This window comes from Mus musculus, chromosome 16, assembly GCF_000001635.26.
Source record: "Mus musculus strain C57BL/6J chromosome 16, GRCm38.p6 C57BL/6J".
Classification (NCBI taxonomy): Eukaryota; Metazoa; Chordata; class Mammalia; order Rodentia; family Muridae; genus Mus; species Mus musculus.
In genome coordinates, this window is record NC_000082.6 from 73202572 (window position 1) to 73216300 (window position 13729).

Below are 13729 nucleotides of genomic sequence, written 5' to 3' on the forward strand. Positions count from 1 at the left end.
TGAGTGTCTTAGTTTGTTCCATTTATAAATAACACTTTATTTCCCAGTTCGGTAGTTACAGAAGTTCAAAACCAAGGCAACAATGGGTAGGCTTGGTGTCTAATGAGGACCTAGTCTCTGATTCCAAGATGGTACCTTGGATGCTGCATCCTCATATGGTAGAGAGGATGATGGGCAAACAAAACAAAACACCAGTAAATGTCCTGTCTCTTCTAAGACATCACAGATATCCTTCAAAAAGGCTTTTCCTTCCTTCCTTAATGCCTCACCTTTCAACTCCATCACATTGGAGGTCAAGGTTGGAGTCATGAGTTTTCCTGGACATTCAAACCACAGCACAAGGCTCTTTTGTGTAAGTCCAATGTAGTAGATAATATTCCCTTCACAAATGTGTATTGAAAGCCTTAACAAACATATTTCAGATAATGTTCTAATTTATGCAAAGAGCTTGCCCTATCAGGGACTGGGTAGTTTGTCTTTTATATCCACCCCCCTTGTTTAAAAAAAAAAAAACCCAGCTATAATATGATAAATGAACCAGTATTCCTAGAAATTAACAGCATAATAATACTTATAAAGATTTTCGGCTGAGTGCAGTTGATATAACAATTGTAATTTATATGCCTACAGATGCTCAAGAAGGACACTTTGCAGCCCAGTAGAAAAGAATATGCAATCAATCTGTGGGGAACAAAGTCAATATTTTGGAAAAACGAAACCTAGCTTAAGAGGAAAAGCCATTCATTCATTTATGTCCACATCAACTGTTCACTGAGTGTCAAGTACTTACGTGGTAGTGGTTGTCACTACAGGAACCTAAGCTTTGCTTCCTATCAGACTCACACGTGTTCAGGCATAACTTGAGGGACTGGCAGGGAGCAGGCAGGAATAAGTGTTTGCATGGAGGATCAGAAAACCTCCTTGAAAAATAAAAATTCATCCTAGGGGGAAATAAAAGGTCGAGAAGGGTGAGTTCGGTTAAAGGGATGCTGGCAAATCCTAAATCCAGAAGGAAGACGAGATTCTGAGCATGCCGCGTGCCTCTGAAATGTGACATCATCCAAATCTCATTATCTAACATGATTAAAGTTGTTGGATGTCAGGGCTGAATCATAAGCGAGCATGTGCGACTCAGAAGAGCCAGTGCTCTGTGATTGCTGTGAGGCGAGAAGAGACGAGCAGGAGGCATTGGCAACGTTGGGGCCATGGTGCTTGCAGCATTAGTGGCACACAGAACTGGCAAGGATCATGATGGGGATGCCAGCCCCAGTGACGGCTGCTGCTTCTGTGACCAAGGCACTGAGAAACATGACCTTGGCAATGCCAATGTAATCGCTACATTCCCCTCTCCTGTCCTTTTAGGATGGCACCATAGAAGAAAAGAAGAGCCAGTGAGAATTTCTCCATTTCCTTCCTAGATGATTAAATTCTTTTCTAAAGCAAGATGATCCTGGATAAGCAGCAGCTGAAATGATTTAATTTCTATGCATATTCAACTGGGGCTATTTGTTTTTTCATAGAAGTGGCAGTTGGATCTATGTGTATGTGTGTGTTATTCAAAAAGAGAAGTCATACTTCTTTTTCAAAAGTCTTCAGTGTGCAAAGATAGGTGAAGTGGCTGAGATCATTCTAGAAAAAAAAATAGTACAATGCTAAGAAAATGAAAAGCATTTAAAAAGGGATTTTAGAGTGCTGCCCTTGAATTTCTCTATTCCTTGACTGAGGAAGCTGAGATGAATTTAAAGAATAAAAATGGCCCCAGTGAGAGAAGATGTACCTAACCCTTGAGAGACTTGAGGCCCCAGGGAGTGGGGAGGTTATATGTGTGTGTGTGTGTGTGTGTGAGTGGGGAGGTTATATGTGTGTGTGTGTGTGTGTGAGTGGGGAGGTTATATGTGTGTGTGTGTGTGTGTGTGTGTGTGTGTGTGTGTGTGTGTGTGTGTGAGGTAGGGTAGAGTGGGGACATCATCTTGTAGATGGGGGAGGGGGATTAGTGGAGAGCAGGAATGGGATGAGGAACTGTTAGAGGACAGAATGGAAGGGGAATAATGACTGGACTGTAAAAAAAAGATTAAAGATAAAAAAAAAGTGGATAAACATGCTTAGTATATGGACAGATGGTACGTAGTAAGGAGCAACGCAGGCAAAAGGCAGAGAACTTTAAGAAATCAGAAATGAATGAAAGAATGAACACAAGAAAGGATCTGGGTGAGTGGTACATGCCTTAAATCTGAGCACTTGGATAGGGGCCGAGGTGGAGCAGGTGGATCTCTGTGAGGTTTTATAGTCTAGCCAGCCTGGTCTACAAAATGAGGTCTAGGGCAGTCAGAGTTACATAGGGAGACCCTGCCTCAAACCAACCAATCAACCAGCCAGCTAGCCAACCAACCAACCAACCAACCAGTAACCACCTCCCACCAAAACAAACAAACAAACAAAAAAAAACAACAACAAAAAAAACAAACAAAAAACAACAACAACAACAAAAAAACCATAAGGAAGTGGAGTAGAATTCCTCGACAAACAGCAGTATTTCAGAGGTAAAGCAGGAGGAGAGGGCCACTGCATACATAGGCAGGGACCTGTTCATAAAAAGTTGCATGTGTTTCAGATACCGTGCTCAGAGGATCCAAGAAGGATCTGACCCGAGAGCCTCCTCACTAAAGACCAGAAGCACCATATGAGTTTACAAAGTAGGGAAGCAAGCTGTAGTCCTCTCCAGCTTTGTTGCCTACGACACAACAGTAACCACCATGGCACAGTAACACCATGGGTGCAGTACAGACACACATAGCTTCAACTACTTTCTAATTGGACTTAAGGTCTGTTCAACAAGAGGAAAATCATGTATGTTCCTAGAAGCCAAGCCAACCTCCCTTGGGGCTAGTGAAGTTGTGGATCTTGGAGAAGACCCTATAACTACCACTTTACTAAATCAGCATAATTACTAACTGCATTCTAAATATTTATTTTTATATCCACAGAGAAAGTGTATCTCTCACCCTTTATCATGCTTTGCAACAGATGGAGAATATCACAGAAAACCAAAGCCACAACCAGTCAAAACACAGAATCATGAAGCCCAGTCCCTGCCCTTACATCAGGAGCCTGCACCAAAGGCTCAGAGCTCACTGCAGAAGAGGGGCTGAAGGACTGGAAGAGCCAGAGGAGCAGGGAGTTGGCTGTGAGATTGTTTTCTAGAAATGTGAGAAACTACACCCATGAAGTCTCATCAACATGGATACCTAAACATGACATGAGTAAGGATGAAACCAATAACCCTGCTAACATTGAAGGAGAGTGCTCAAGAGGCCTCAGTCTAGACGAGGAACTACATGCAACTAAAGGAATGCTAAATACGAGAGACACAGTCTTCCCCAAAGAAGCCCCATGTAGGTTATCCAATACCAAGTGGTCATCCCTGAAATTATGTGCATACAAGTATCTTTATAAGAACAGAGCATGTTTAGGAGTGTTTCTTTGTATTTTAATATCCAGGAGAACATTGTTGGTTTCTTTAGTTGCTGTTGCTTTTTGTTTGTTTGTTTTTCAATCAAAACAAGGTTTCTTTAGGTAGCCATGACTGTTCTGGAACTTTCTCTGCAGACCAGGCTGGTCTCAATCTCACAGAGATCCACCTACCTCTGCCTCCTGAGTGCTGGTATTAAAGGTGTGTGCCACCACTATAGGCTTATTAATCTCTCTCTCTCTCTCTCTCTCTCTCTCTCTCTCTCTCTCTCTCTCTCTCTGTCTACCTACCTACCTACCTACACACACACACACACACACACACACACAAACACACACACATATATATACCCATGTATTTGGTAGTGAGCAACATGAACAATGGAACAGAGACAGTCAGAAATCAAAAAGGAATTTCCATCTAGAGACTGCCATATCCAGGGATCCATCCCATAATTAGCCTCCAAGCGATGACACCATTGCATACACTAGCAAGCCTTTGTTGCAAGGACGGTGATATAGCTGTCCCTTGTGAGACTAGGCCGGGGCCTAGCAAACACAGAAGTGGACGCTCACAGTCAACTATTGGATGGATCATAGGGCCCCCAATGGAGGAGCTAGAGAAAGTATCCAAGGAGCTAAAGAGATCTGTAACCCTATGGGAGGAACAACATTAAGAACTAACCAGTACCCCAGAGCTCTTGACTCTAGCTGCATATGTATCAAAAGATGACCTAGTCGGCCATCACTGGAAAGAGAGGCCCATTGGTCAGGCAAACGTTATATGCCCCAGTACAGGGGAATGCCAGGGCCAAAAAATGGGAATGGGTGGGTAGGGGAGTGAGGGGGACGACTTTTGGGATAGCATTGGAAATGTAATTGAAGAAAATACGTAATAAAAAAAAAAGAAAAAAAAAAGGAATTTCCATAACATACAACACTGTTTCTATTCATATCTTTATCTGGAATTATAACAGTTTGTTCCTCTCTCTCTCTCTCTCTCTCTCTCTCTCTCTCTCTCTCTCTCTCTCTCTCTCTCTCTCACACACACACACACACACACATGAACACACATACACTCAGTTTTTATTTTTTTAAATTATTCCTCAAACCTCTCTCATGTATCCTTTCCTGTTCCCTCTCAAATTCATGGCCTTCTTACATTCTCTCTCTGTGTCTCTGTCTCTGTCTCTGTCTCTCTCGCGCTCTCTCTCTCTCTCTCTCTCGTGTGTCTGTCTGTCTGTCTATATGTAACTGGTAGCAAGTTCCAGTAATCTCAGTACATGCATGCTAAGATGGGAAACAGAGTCAGAAGAATCAGGTCATATACAGTGTTAAACCACAAAAATTAGCTGCTAGGTGGAGCCTCTCAGAGGACAGTCATGCTAGATTCCTGTCTGCAAACATAAGATAGTATCATTTATATTGTCAGGAATTGGTGCTTGCCCATGGGACGGGTCTCAAGTTGGGTAGGTTATTAATTGGCCATTCCCATAGTCTGCTCCATTCCCTGTCCTACCTTTTCTTGTAGATAGGCTCAATATTGGGTTGAAAGTTTTATGGGTGGGTTGGTATCCTTTTCACTCCACTGGGGTTCCTGCCTGATTACAGGAGGTGGTTCCTTCAGGTTTTATATCTCCAGTGGAGCTCCACAGGAAGACAAACAGAGTCAACTAACCTGGACCCTTGGGGTTCCTAGAGACTGAACCACCATACAAAGAACATACACAGGCTGGATCTAGGCCTCTCCACACATATGAGGTAGGTGTGAAGCTTGGTCTTCTTGTGGGTCCATTACTACTGGAACGGGGGTTGGTGGGGGGCTATCCCAAAAGCTGTTGCCTGCAAGTGGAAACAGCTGGAATGCCTAGCCTGGCTAAGATTTGATGTACCAGGGTAGGAGTTACCCAGGGGAGCTCCCACCCACTCAGAGAAGAAGATGAGAGATGGGGGAATGATTGTGGGGGGGAGTGACTGGGAGTGGAGCAGTGAACAGAATGTAAAGTGTGTAAGTTTAAAAAAAGGAAGAAAGAAACACAAAAGTACCCAATGTCAAACAACGGAAAGATAGACTGATACCTTAAGTTGTTGTCTTTTTTATTTCTACACTGGTCTAGTGGCATGTGCCAGTCTACATTCACATACACATGTACACACATGCAGAGAGAGAGAGAGAGAGAAGGAAGAAGGAGGAGGAGGGAGATGGAAGAGAGAGTCGGGGAGAGACAGAATCAGAGAAACAGAGAGACATACACAGGGACAGAGACAGACAGAGAGACAGACAGAAAGAGTGGGAGAGAGACAGACACAGAGATAGGCACACAGAGTGGACAGCTACAAGGCTGTTTTAATAGCCTTGTAGCTAATTTCTGAGAAGAAAATTAAAGATAACAATTGAGAAATAACATGAACTAAGAAGGGAGAGAATTTCCACAACACTGTTCTTGCTCTTGTCTTTATTTAAAAAATATGACATATTGTTCATAATTTTTTATTTTGGTAAGCTTTGTGAATTACTATTCATCACATTAAAAATGAAAGAAACAAGACATACTATGAATATGGGGGCTTCTTTCTTGAGTGAACTGTCTTACCCTAACATAGAAATCAACAACGGAGAAGATGTTTATCAGTAAAACACGATGAAGAATGGCTCAGATAGCAGCTGTTCCAAATGTTTGTTATGTTGAACATGATATGCAAGTTACAGTATATGAAGCCCTTCAGGGATATACCCTGGACTAGCAGAGCTACATCATATGTAAGTAAGTTCTATTTTTAACTTTTAAAGAAATTACTCTTCATAGTAATGTTCATAATACTTAACGATAGTTTTTGTTTTCCTGGGGCAGCTTTATATTCAGCTCCAGTTCTAAAATTTAGAAGATGGTGCTGATTAGCCTAACGCTTTTAGCTCCACTCTGCTGAAACATTTCAACAGAGCAATGCAGAATATTGGATAAAATACATAACTTGCACAATGAAGAGATTCACTATGTTTTCCCCCAGTAATAATGATAGTTTCTATCACTTAAACACAGCTTTCTTGGATGCTTACCCTTACATACTTAATAATATCACAATCTGAGATGTCTCACAGCTTGGGATGACAGAACAGTATCAACAGTAGAAAACCATTAAATCAAACGTGGCTTCAATGATCTGCATCATGTATTGGTATGCCTCTAATTTCTTTAAACTTTAATGTACATAAGTGTATTCATCTTGGGCTTGTGGATGCAAGGGGCTGCCACACTGTATGGTTTTAAGTCGGAGGACACCTTGTAGAAGTTGGTTTGTAGAAGTTCCTTTCACTATGTGAGCCCTACGGATTGATCAAATTCAGATCGTCATCCTTGGCAACAAGTCCCTTAAGCATCTTGCTGGCCCCACTTCTCCTCAAGCTCTGACCCAACCTCTGGTGTGCGTGAAGTAGGACTCATGGCTTTTCTTTTTCCCCTTTATTTCATTATTCACATTTGTAAACTTCATAAATTTTGCTAACACTAATAGTAAATAAATTATTACCCATTCCAATATGAATAATAGTAAATTACTATTACTGGATGACGCCCATCTAATCTATAACCTCCACAATTACCAAGCTTTATCACAAATATAAAATGTCTACACCATAAATATTTTATCCCTTCTTGCCACTAAACTTCTTTTCCCCAACAAGACCCTATCCTTTCTTTTCTTTTTTCTTTCCTTCTTTCCTTCTTTCCTTCTTTCCTTCTTTCCTTCTTTCCTTCCTTCCTTCTTTATTTCTTTTTTGTCACTAACATTTAATTCACTGAGGCATTTACTTGAGTGAGGGCAAGTTACTAGTGTCTACCCTACTGAGGATCACAGACTCTTGTACCCACCACCAGCATTGACTGTCTCTAGCTCCTAAGAGAGGTGTCAGACCTTATGAGACCCTTCTCCATCAATAATGGAACGTTGCTAGTCCAGTCTTGTTCAGAAAATAGTGTTGCTGTGAGTTCTGTATGCAGCTGACATGCAATGTCCAGAAGAAAGAGTTTTATGCTATCTTTTTTTCCTGACCTATCAGCTTTTGGATGGTTTCCACTCTCTTTCCATCCTTGGAGTGTGTGGTGTAGCTATCCTGCTTAGGGCTGAAAACTTTTGTCTTAGTTAGGGTTGCCACTGCTGTGAAGAGACACTATGATCAAGGCAACTTTTGTAAGGGACAAGAGTTAACTGGGGCTGGCTTACAGTTTCAGAGGTTCAGTCCGTTATCATTATGGCCGGAAGCATGGCAGCATCCAGGCAGACATGGTGCTGGAGAAGAAGCTGAGAGTTCTGCATCTTGATTTGAAGGTGGCCAAGAGGAGTTTCAAAGCCTACTTGCATAGTGACACACTTCCTCCAGCAAGACCACACCTCTTCCAACTATGCCACACTTCCTAATAGTGCCACTTTCTATGAGCCAAGCATATTCAAACCACCACAACTCTCAATGTAAGCACATTGACTAGTTATAAGATGCATATTTAACACACTCTCTCTCTCTCTCTCTCTCTCTCTCTCTCTCTCTATATATATATATATATATATATATATATATATATATATATATATCCAACTTATTTAATTTTTATTATACTGTTTTAAGATAAGTTTTATCATGCCCATTTTATAGATGAGTAGATGAGGCATCCTCAAACCAGGGAATTTACATAATTAATATAAGTTCCTGCTTGCAAATATTAGACCTGATTTGGAGTCATACTCAGAGTGATGCCAATATAGCATATGTCCTTTTTCACCATGCTATGGCACCTAGACTATGATACCTAGACTAGGCATCTAGGAATTTCTGGTGGCTTATTAAGTCCATAAACTTCATATGTATCTGTGCATTTTTATATACATTTACTCTTTTGTATTATGATCTATTGATATTTCAATGAAATATTTTTAAAACTTCAATATGGTTATGAATTACAAATAGCTCAAAATGTCACATCACCCATCTTGAAAATGAAGGAGAGCCTCAATGGTTCACAGATGTGACATAGAATATTATAGCAAAGGCAGCTAGGTGACATATCCACAGGTATGCAAGAAATTGCCTACCTATAAATGTCAGGCCACCTATCATCAAGATATGAATATTCTCCAGCATGTATTCCACTGAGATTTCTCAATATGTTTTTCACATTTTTCTCTACATACAACTTCTCCACATTTTAAACTCTTTTGTTAATATCAATACCAAACAACATTACTCATTCCACAGCCAATAATATTATATGATTATCAGATAGATGTACCAATATAACTTAAGACCTTCTTGCTGATTTCTATTATGATATTTATATGGTTTCATATCTACTACATATAATATTTAGTTCTATATCTATAGATATATGGTTTATAAGACTAAAACTTCCCTCAGAGGAGAGAAATCTATCAGATGAAAATTTGTAGCAGCAGAATATTCATTCATATTAACCTTTTTAACAATACTGTCCTGAATAACCAAGATAGGAAGAAACAGAATTTTCTAACTACTGTATACCTTGTGGAAATGTTTATACCAAGTTACAGAAGAAAACTGTGAACTGCTGAGCTTTGAAAGGCATTGTGATTGTAAATAAGAACACAGTGGCTAGCATGTCTAACCACTGCTGAGACCTTCCAAGAGCTGGTGTTCTATATTTGGGTTTTATATGATCAAATAAACCTACACTGTTTTCGACCTTGTAAAAATCTCTTTGAGCCTCACTGAGTTTTAAAGCCTTAAATCAAGATCCTGCCAGGATGAGATGATTCTTGCAAGAATGATAACCTGAAGATAAGGTAAAATCAAATTTAGTTGGATGTGGAAATGACTGAGCCTAACTCTAGCAATGGAAATGTCAATCAAAGGGCTTCAAGTCAAGGCTAAATCTAAACTTCTGTTTTGAGTCCTGAGACTGGATATGTTGGTACTTATTGCTTTTTGTTATATTTATACAACCTTAGACTACAAATGCAAAGAAAAAAAGTAGCCTGCAGTGAACAAATATCAGGGGTGAGTACACTGGTAATTTAATTTGAAGTAAGAAAAATGTTGGTTCCAAATCCCAAGCACTTGTACTTTGTAAATCAAGTCTGGCATTATAGACTCCAGTGACTGCTCTGTGCTTTCTGGTTGTTGTGCTGGTTATTGTTTCCTTGTGGAGCTGAGGTTGGAGATGATGTGATGTGGGACAGCTTTGTAAGGTCACCGAGGACCTTACAAAAAGCAGTATGCATGTTTGTGTTTTCATAATACAACATTATTGCTGGTCATTAATTTAGGTACATTTTAAGCATATGAAAGTATGAAAAATGCATTGAACTTTCTATATTGAGGTGGCAAGAGAAACTATGTAAGGGACAGGGAATTTCCTGCCATTGCACTCTGATGGTGGTGTGAATTATATTTGATATGCATCACAGTTTGGACAAGCAATTTATTTCTCCAAACATCGTTTTTTAAACAATATAGTATCTGGGGTCATCCTTATTTTTCTTAAGAATGAGATTTTATAAACTAACAGCTCTGGATTCTACTTATCAGCTAAACAATCATCAGTTAGTCTCCACCCCTGTAGTAACAGAAACTGCTCATTGTTCCCCCCACACACTATATTCTCAATTCCTTTGCTAATAGGCTCTTCTGACTTTAAAAATATAGTATACATACAATATATAACTTAAGGACAATACAAATATATTTAATATATATTTAATATTGTTGAGAATGAGGGCACCACTCCTCCTAGCATTCAGGCTAGTCAGATTCAGTAAGAGACTGAAAAAGAACATTCCAAAACAGACAACAAAGGCTCTACAGAGGATATAGACATTGGTAAGCTGTACCATTTTCTGCTCAGAAACTTGCAGTTGAAGTGCGGTGTGGTGGTTTGAATATGCTTGGCCCAGGAAGTGGCACTATTAGGAATTGTGGCCTTGTTGTATCACTGTGGGGCTGGGCTTTAAGACTCATTCTAGCTGCCTGGAAGCTAGTCTTCCCCTAGCTGCCTTTGGAACAAGAGGTAGAACTCTCTACTCCTCCAGCATCATGCCTGCCTAGATGCTGTTGTGCTTCCTGCTATACTGATAATGGACTGAGATTCTGAACATGTAAGGCAGCTCCAGTTAAATATTGTCCTTATAATAGGTTTCGGTGTAGAAGAATTTCAGTATGTGGCCTAGAGACTGATTTTGGGGAGTATTTTGATAGAGACTGTGTCTCTTTTTTTGCCCTTGTCTAAAGAGTCAACCTGAGGCTAAGGTACAGATTTATATTAATTGCATTGACAGAGGAAGTCTTAAATAAGATCAGCAGAGACTTTGTTTTCTGGTTTAGACTCAAGAAGAACAAGCATAGCAAGCTTAAAAAGAAAACTTATAAAATGTTTGGTTCAAGTAATAAGAAAGAGGCACCAGGAAGTGAAGTGGAGCTGACTCCTGTGTTCAAGGAGATTAAGGGAATGATGATCTCAGTGCAAGATCACCACCCAGCTACACATATTGTTTGTGTTTAGAGTTGAATAAGGAATAGTTTGGATTTTTAATCTGGAATGAACTGCAATCCAGAAATGGAGGACCCAGGCATTTGATCTGGACCTTGAGGAATAGTGACCATGAAAAGCATAGGCTGAGGCATGGTGGCACACACCTTTAATCCCAGGAGACAAAGGCAAGGGGATCTCTGAATTCAAGGGGCGGAGCATCTTCTGGGTAAAGAAAAGCTTAAATCCAGGCATGGTGCTGCATGCCTTTAATCCCAACATTCAGGAGACAAAGCCATGCAGATCTGAGTTCAAGGTGAATTTACAGAGTAAGATCCAGGATAACCAAGCTTAGGTAGTGAAGGAGCTGGAAACCAGGAAGCTGGTGATAATATACTAGACCAAGGGGGCCATGTTCCAGCTCCAGCAAACAGCAGAACTCAGTGGCTTTGGCCATGTGGCTCTGACTTTAGAGTCAAGAATATAAGAGACTACTGGTTGAGGCTGGTTAGTTGGAACTAAGAAATTGGTGGTGATTAAAAGGAGACCAGCATCACTGAGGTAAAGTCTTTCTGAGAGCACAAAGAAGCCATGATACAGAGATAGCCAAGGTTCTATACTTTGTGCTGCAGCTGGATTTGGTAATGTATGAGAATCATCCAGGTGGTACTGGTTTTGAAGGTTTGCAGGAGCCATGGATTACAGCTGAGCCTTGGCACTGTGAGAGGCCAGGAAAGGACATTGGTAAAGGTTGCAGTTGACAGTCCAGGACTGAAGGGGTCATACAAAGAAGTTGAGGCTTGGCACAATGAAGGGAGCATATGAGGGTCTATTGGTGAAGCCTCTTTGTAGCAGAAGATTCCAGTGAGTTGGAGATGTCAGTACCATGGTATGATCACCAAAACCATCAGCAGCAGTGGAGTGGAGTCAACCAGGACTTAGATTGCTACAGAGGGCAGCTGGAGAAATGATCCAAGCCCTTTGGAGGAGCCCAGAAGATCATGTGTAGAACCCAGACATTGAAGAAAGAAACTGTAAAGTTGAAGTTGCCTTGGATGTTAGAGATGTCAGAGCTGTGAGATATTTGCCAAGGAAAGCCGCTAACGGAATGGAACCAGATGAAGAGAACAAAATTTGTTGCTGCTGAATGCCAGATTTGCCAACAGCAGTCAACAAGGATGAAAGGAGTTGGAGACCTGAAGATCACTTTGACATTGGACATGAAAATATAGAGTTTGGGTTTGCCCAGGTGGTTTTCTGTCTTGCTTTGGTCCAGTATTTCCTCACCATGACACACACACCCACACATATATACACACGTATATAAATGTACACACACACACACACACACACACACACACACACACACATATCAATGACAGGTCAAAGATTCACCCCTATTCATCTGGCTGAACCAAGGTTTGTTGTGGTTCCTTGAGAATGAAGAGGGAGGGGAGCTGAAACATTGAGCCCACCCCAGCATCTCTCATACAGCCTTGACATTTGAGATCCTTCTACATCTTCCAGGCAGAGAAAGGTCTCGTCCTCCTCCAAAAGTTTTTTAGGGCATATATAACCTCCAAAAGATGCCTTGTGAATGATACATGCCTCAAGAGTCTCATGATCTACCTTGTGGCTTTCAGGAGCCTCATTAGGCTCCCCCACATTACTCAAAGGAATGTTTTAATGTAGGAGAAATAGCTCTTCTCTCTTTCTCTCTCTCTCTCTCCCCCCTCCCTCTCCCTCCCCCTCCCCCTCTCCCCCTCCCCACAACTTAGGTCACTCTCAACAACCCCAAGTCATTCCTTCAAATCAGTTACTAATTCAATATCCATTTTACAAAGTATTTCATAATACCTTCATTTGCTCTCGGTTACAGGGAATAATAGCATTGGGGTTGTAGAGTGTTTGGTATAAACAGCATTCTCCAATACCATTCACCTACACACATACTTAAGTAGACTAGTTTCCTCCTATCATACATTCAAGGGACACATGTTATAGCCATATTGTAAAATGTCCACAAGTCTGTAGATTGTTTGATTTATTTAACTGTATATCATGTATCCATTCAGTTGAGTAGTATTCATCTTCCTACATATTCTCTCTCTATTAGTCATTAATTTATATACACTCTCCTCTCAAATCTACATCAGAAAGTCCTTCAGTATAAATTTGTGGCATTTCTCAGATCTGACAAGGTAAAATTAATAATATTTCCATATATGGCAGTAAATATGCTGTAGAGAAATACCTTTATTCTGATCACCTACTCTAGTTTCAGTCCCCAAAATAGTGGAGAATTAAGAACTTTGCCTCCAAGTTTCTGAAAATTAGGTTCTGTCAGTTGAATATATCTGCCTGAGACTAAAAGAAATCTCATGCTATGTTAGGGACATTCGCTGTGCTGAGGAGTAGATGAGGAGATGTGTCAATCATTTCCATATTATTCTATTTCCAGTGTTTTGTGTGTTTTCTTTTATTATGCTCAAAAGTGAGAATAAAGATCGGACAGATGGTTCAGTAGGTAATATGTTCACTGTATAAGCCTGAAAATCTGACTTTAGAACCCTGGGACCCATGTAAAAGCTGGGCACACTTTCAAATTAGAAATGTCTAAGCTCCAGGTGGAATAGGGGAAGATCACAGGGCCTTGCTGGTGAGCCAACACTAAACAAATTGGTGAGCTTCCAAGTCTCCCAGAGATCCTATCTCCCAAATGCAAAGTGGTAGGTCTGGAGATGCAGTTCAGTGGTAGCATGCTTACT

The 13729-nt window shown here is 40.6% G+C and overlaps 1 long non-coding RNA gene across 2 annotated transcripts in view; it reads left to right on the forward strand.

Annotated features, from left to right (window-relative positions):
• Nucleotides 1–13729, forward strand: part of 4930500H12Rik — a 338085-nt gene that overhangs the window by 130226 nt on the left and 194130 nt on the right. Inside the window, exon 4 of one of the 2 annotated variants that reach the window (XR_876151.2) lies at nucleotides 631–1445. The exons of the other annotated variant lie outside the window; for it this stretch is intronic. This is a non-coding gene — a long non-coding RNA (RIKEN cDNA 4930500H12 gene). Of the gene's footprint in view, nucleotides 1–630; nucleotides 1446–13729 lie in introns of those variants that run through there. 2 annotated transcript variants of the gene reach the window in all.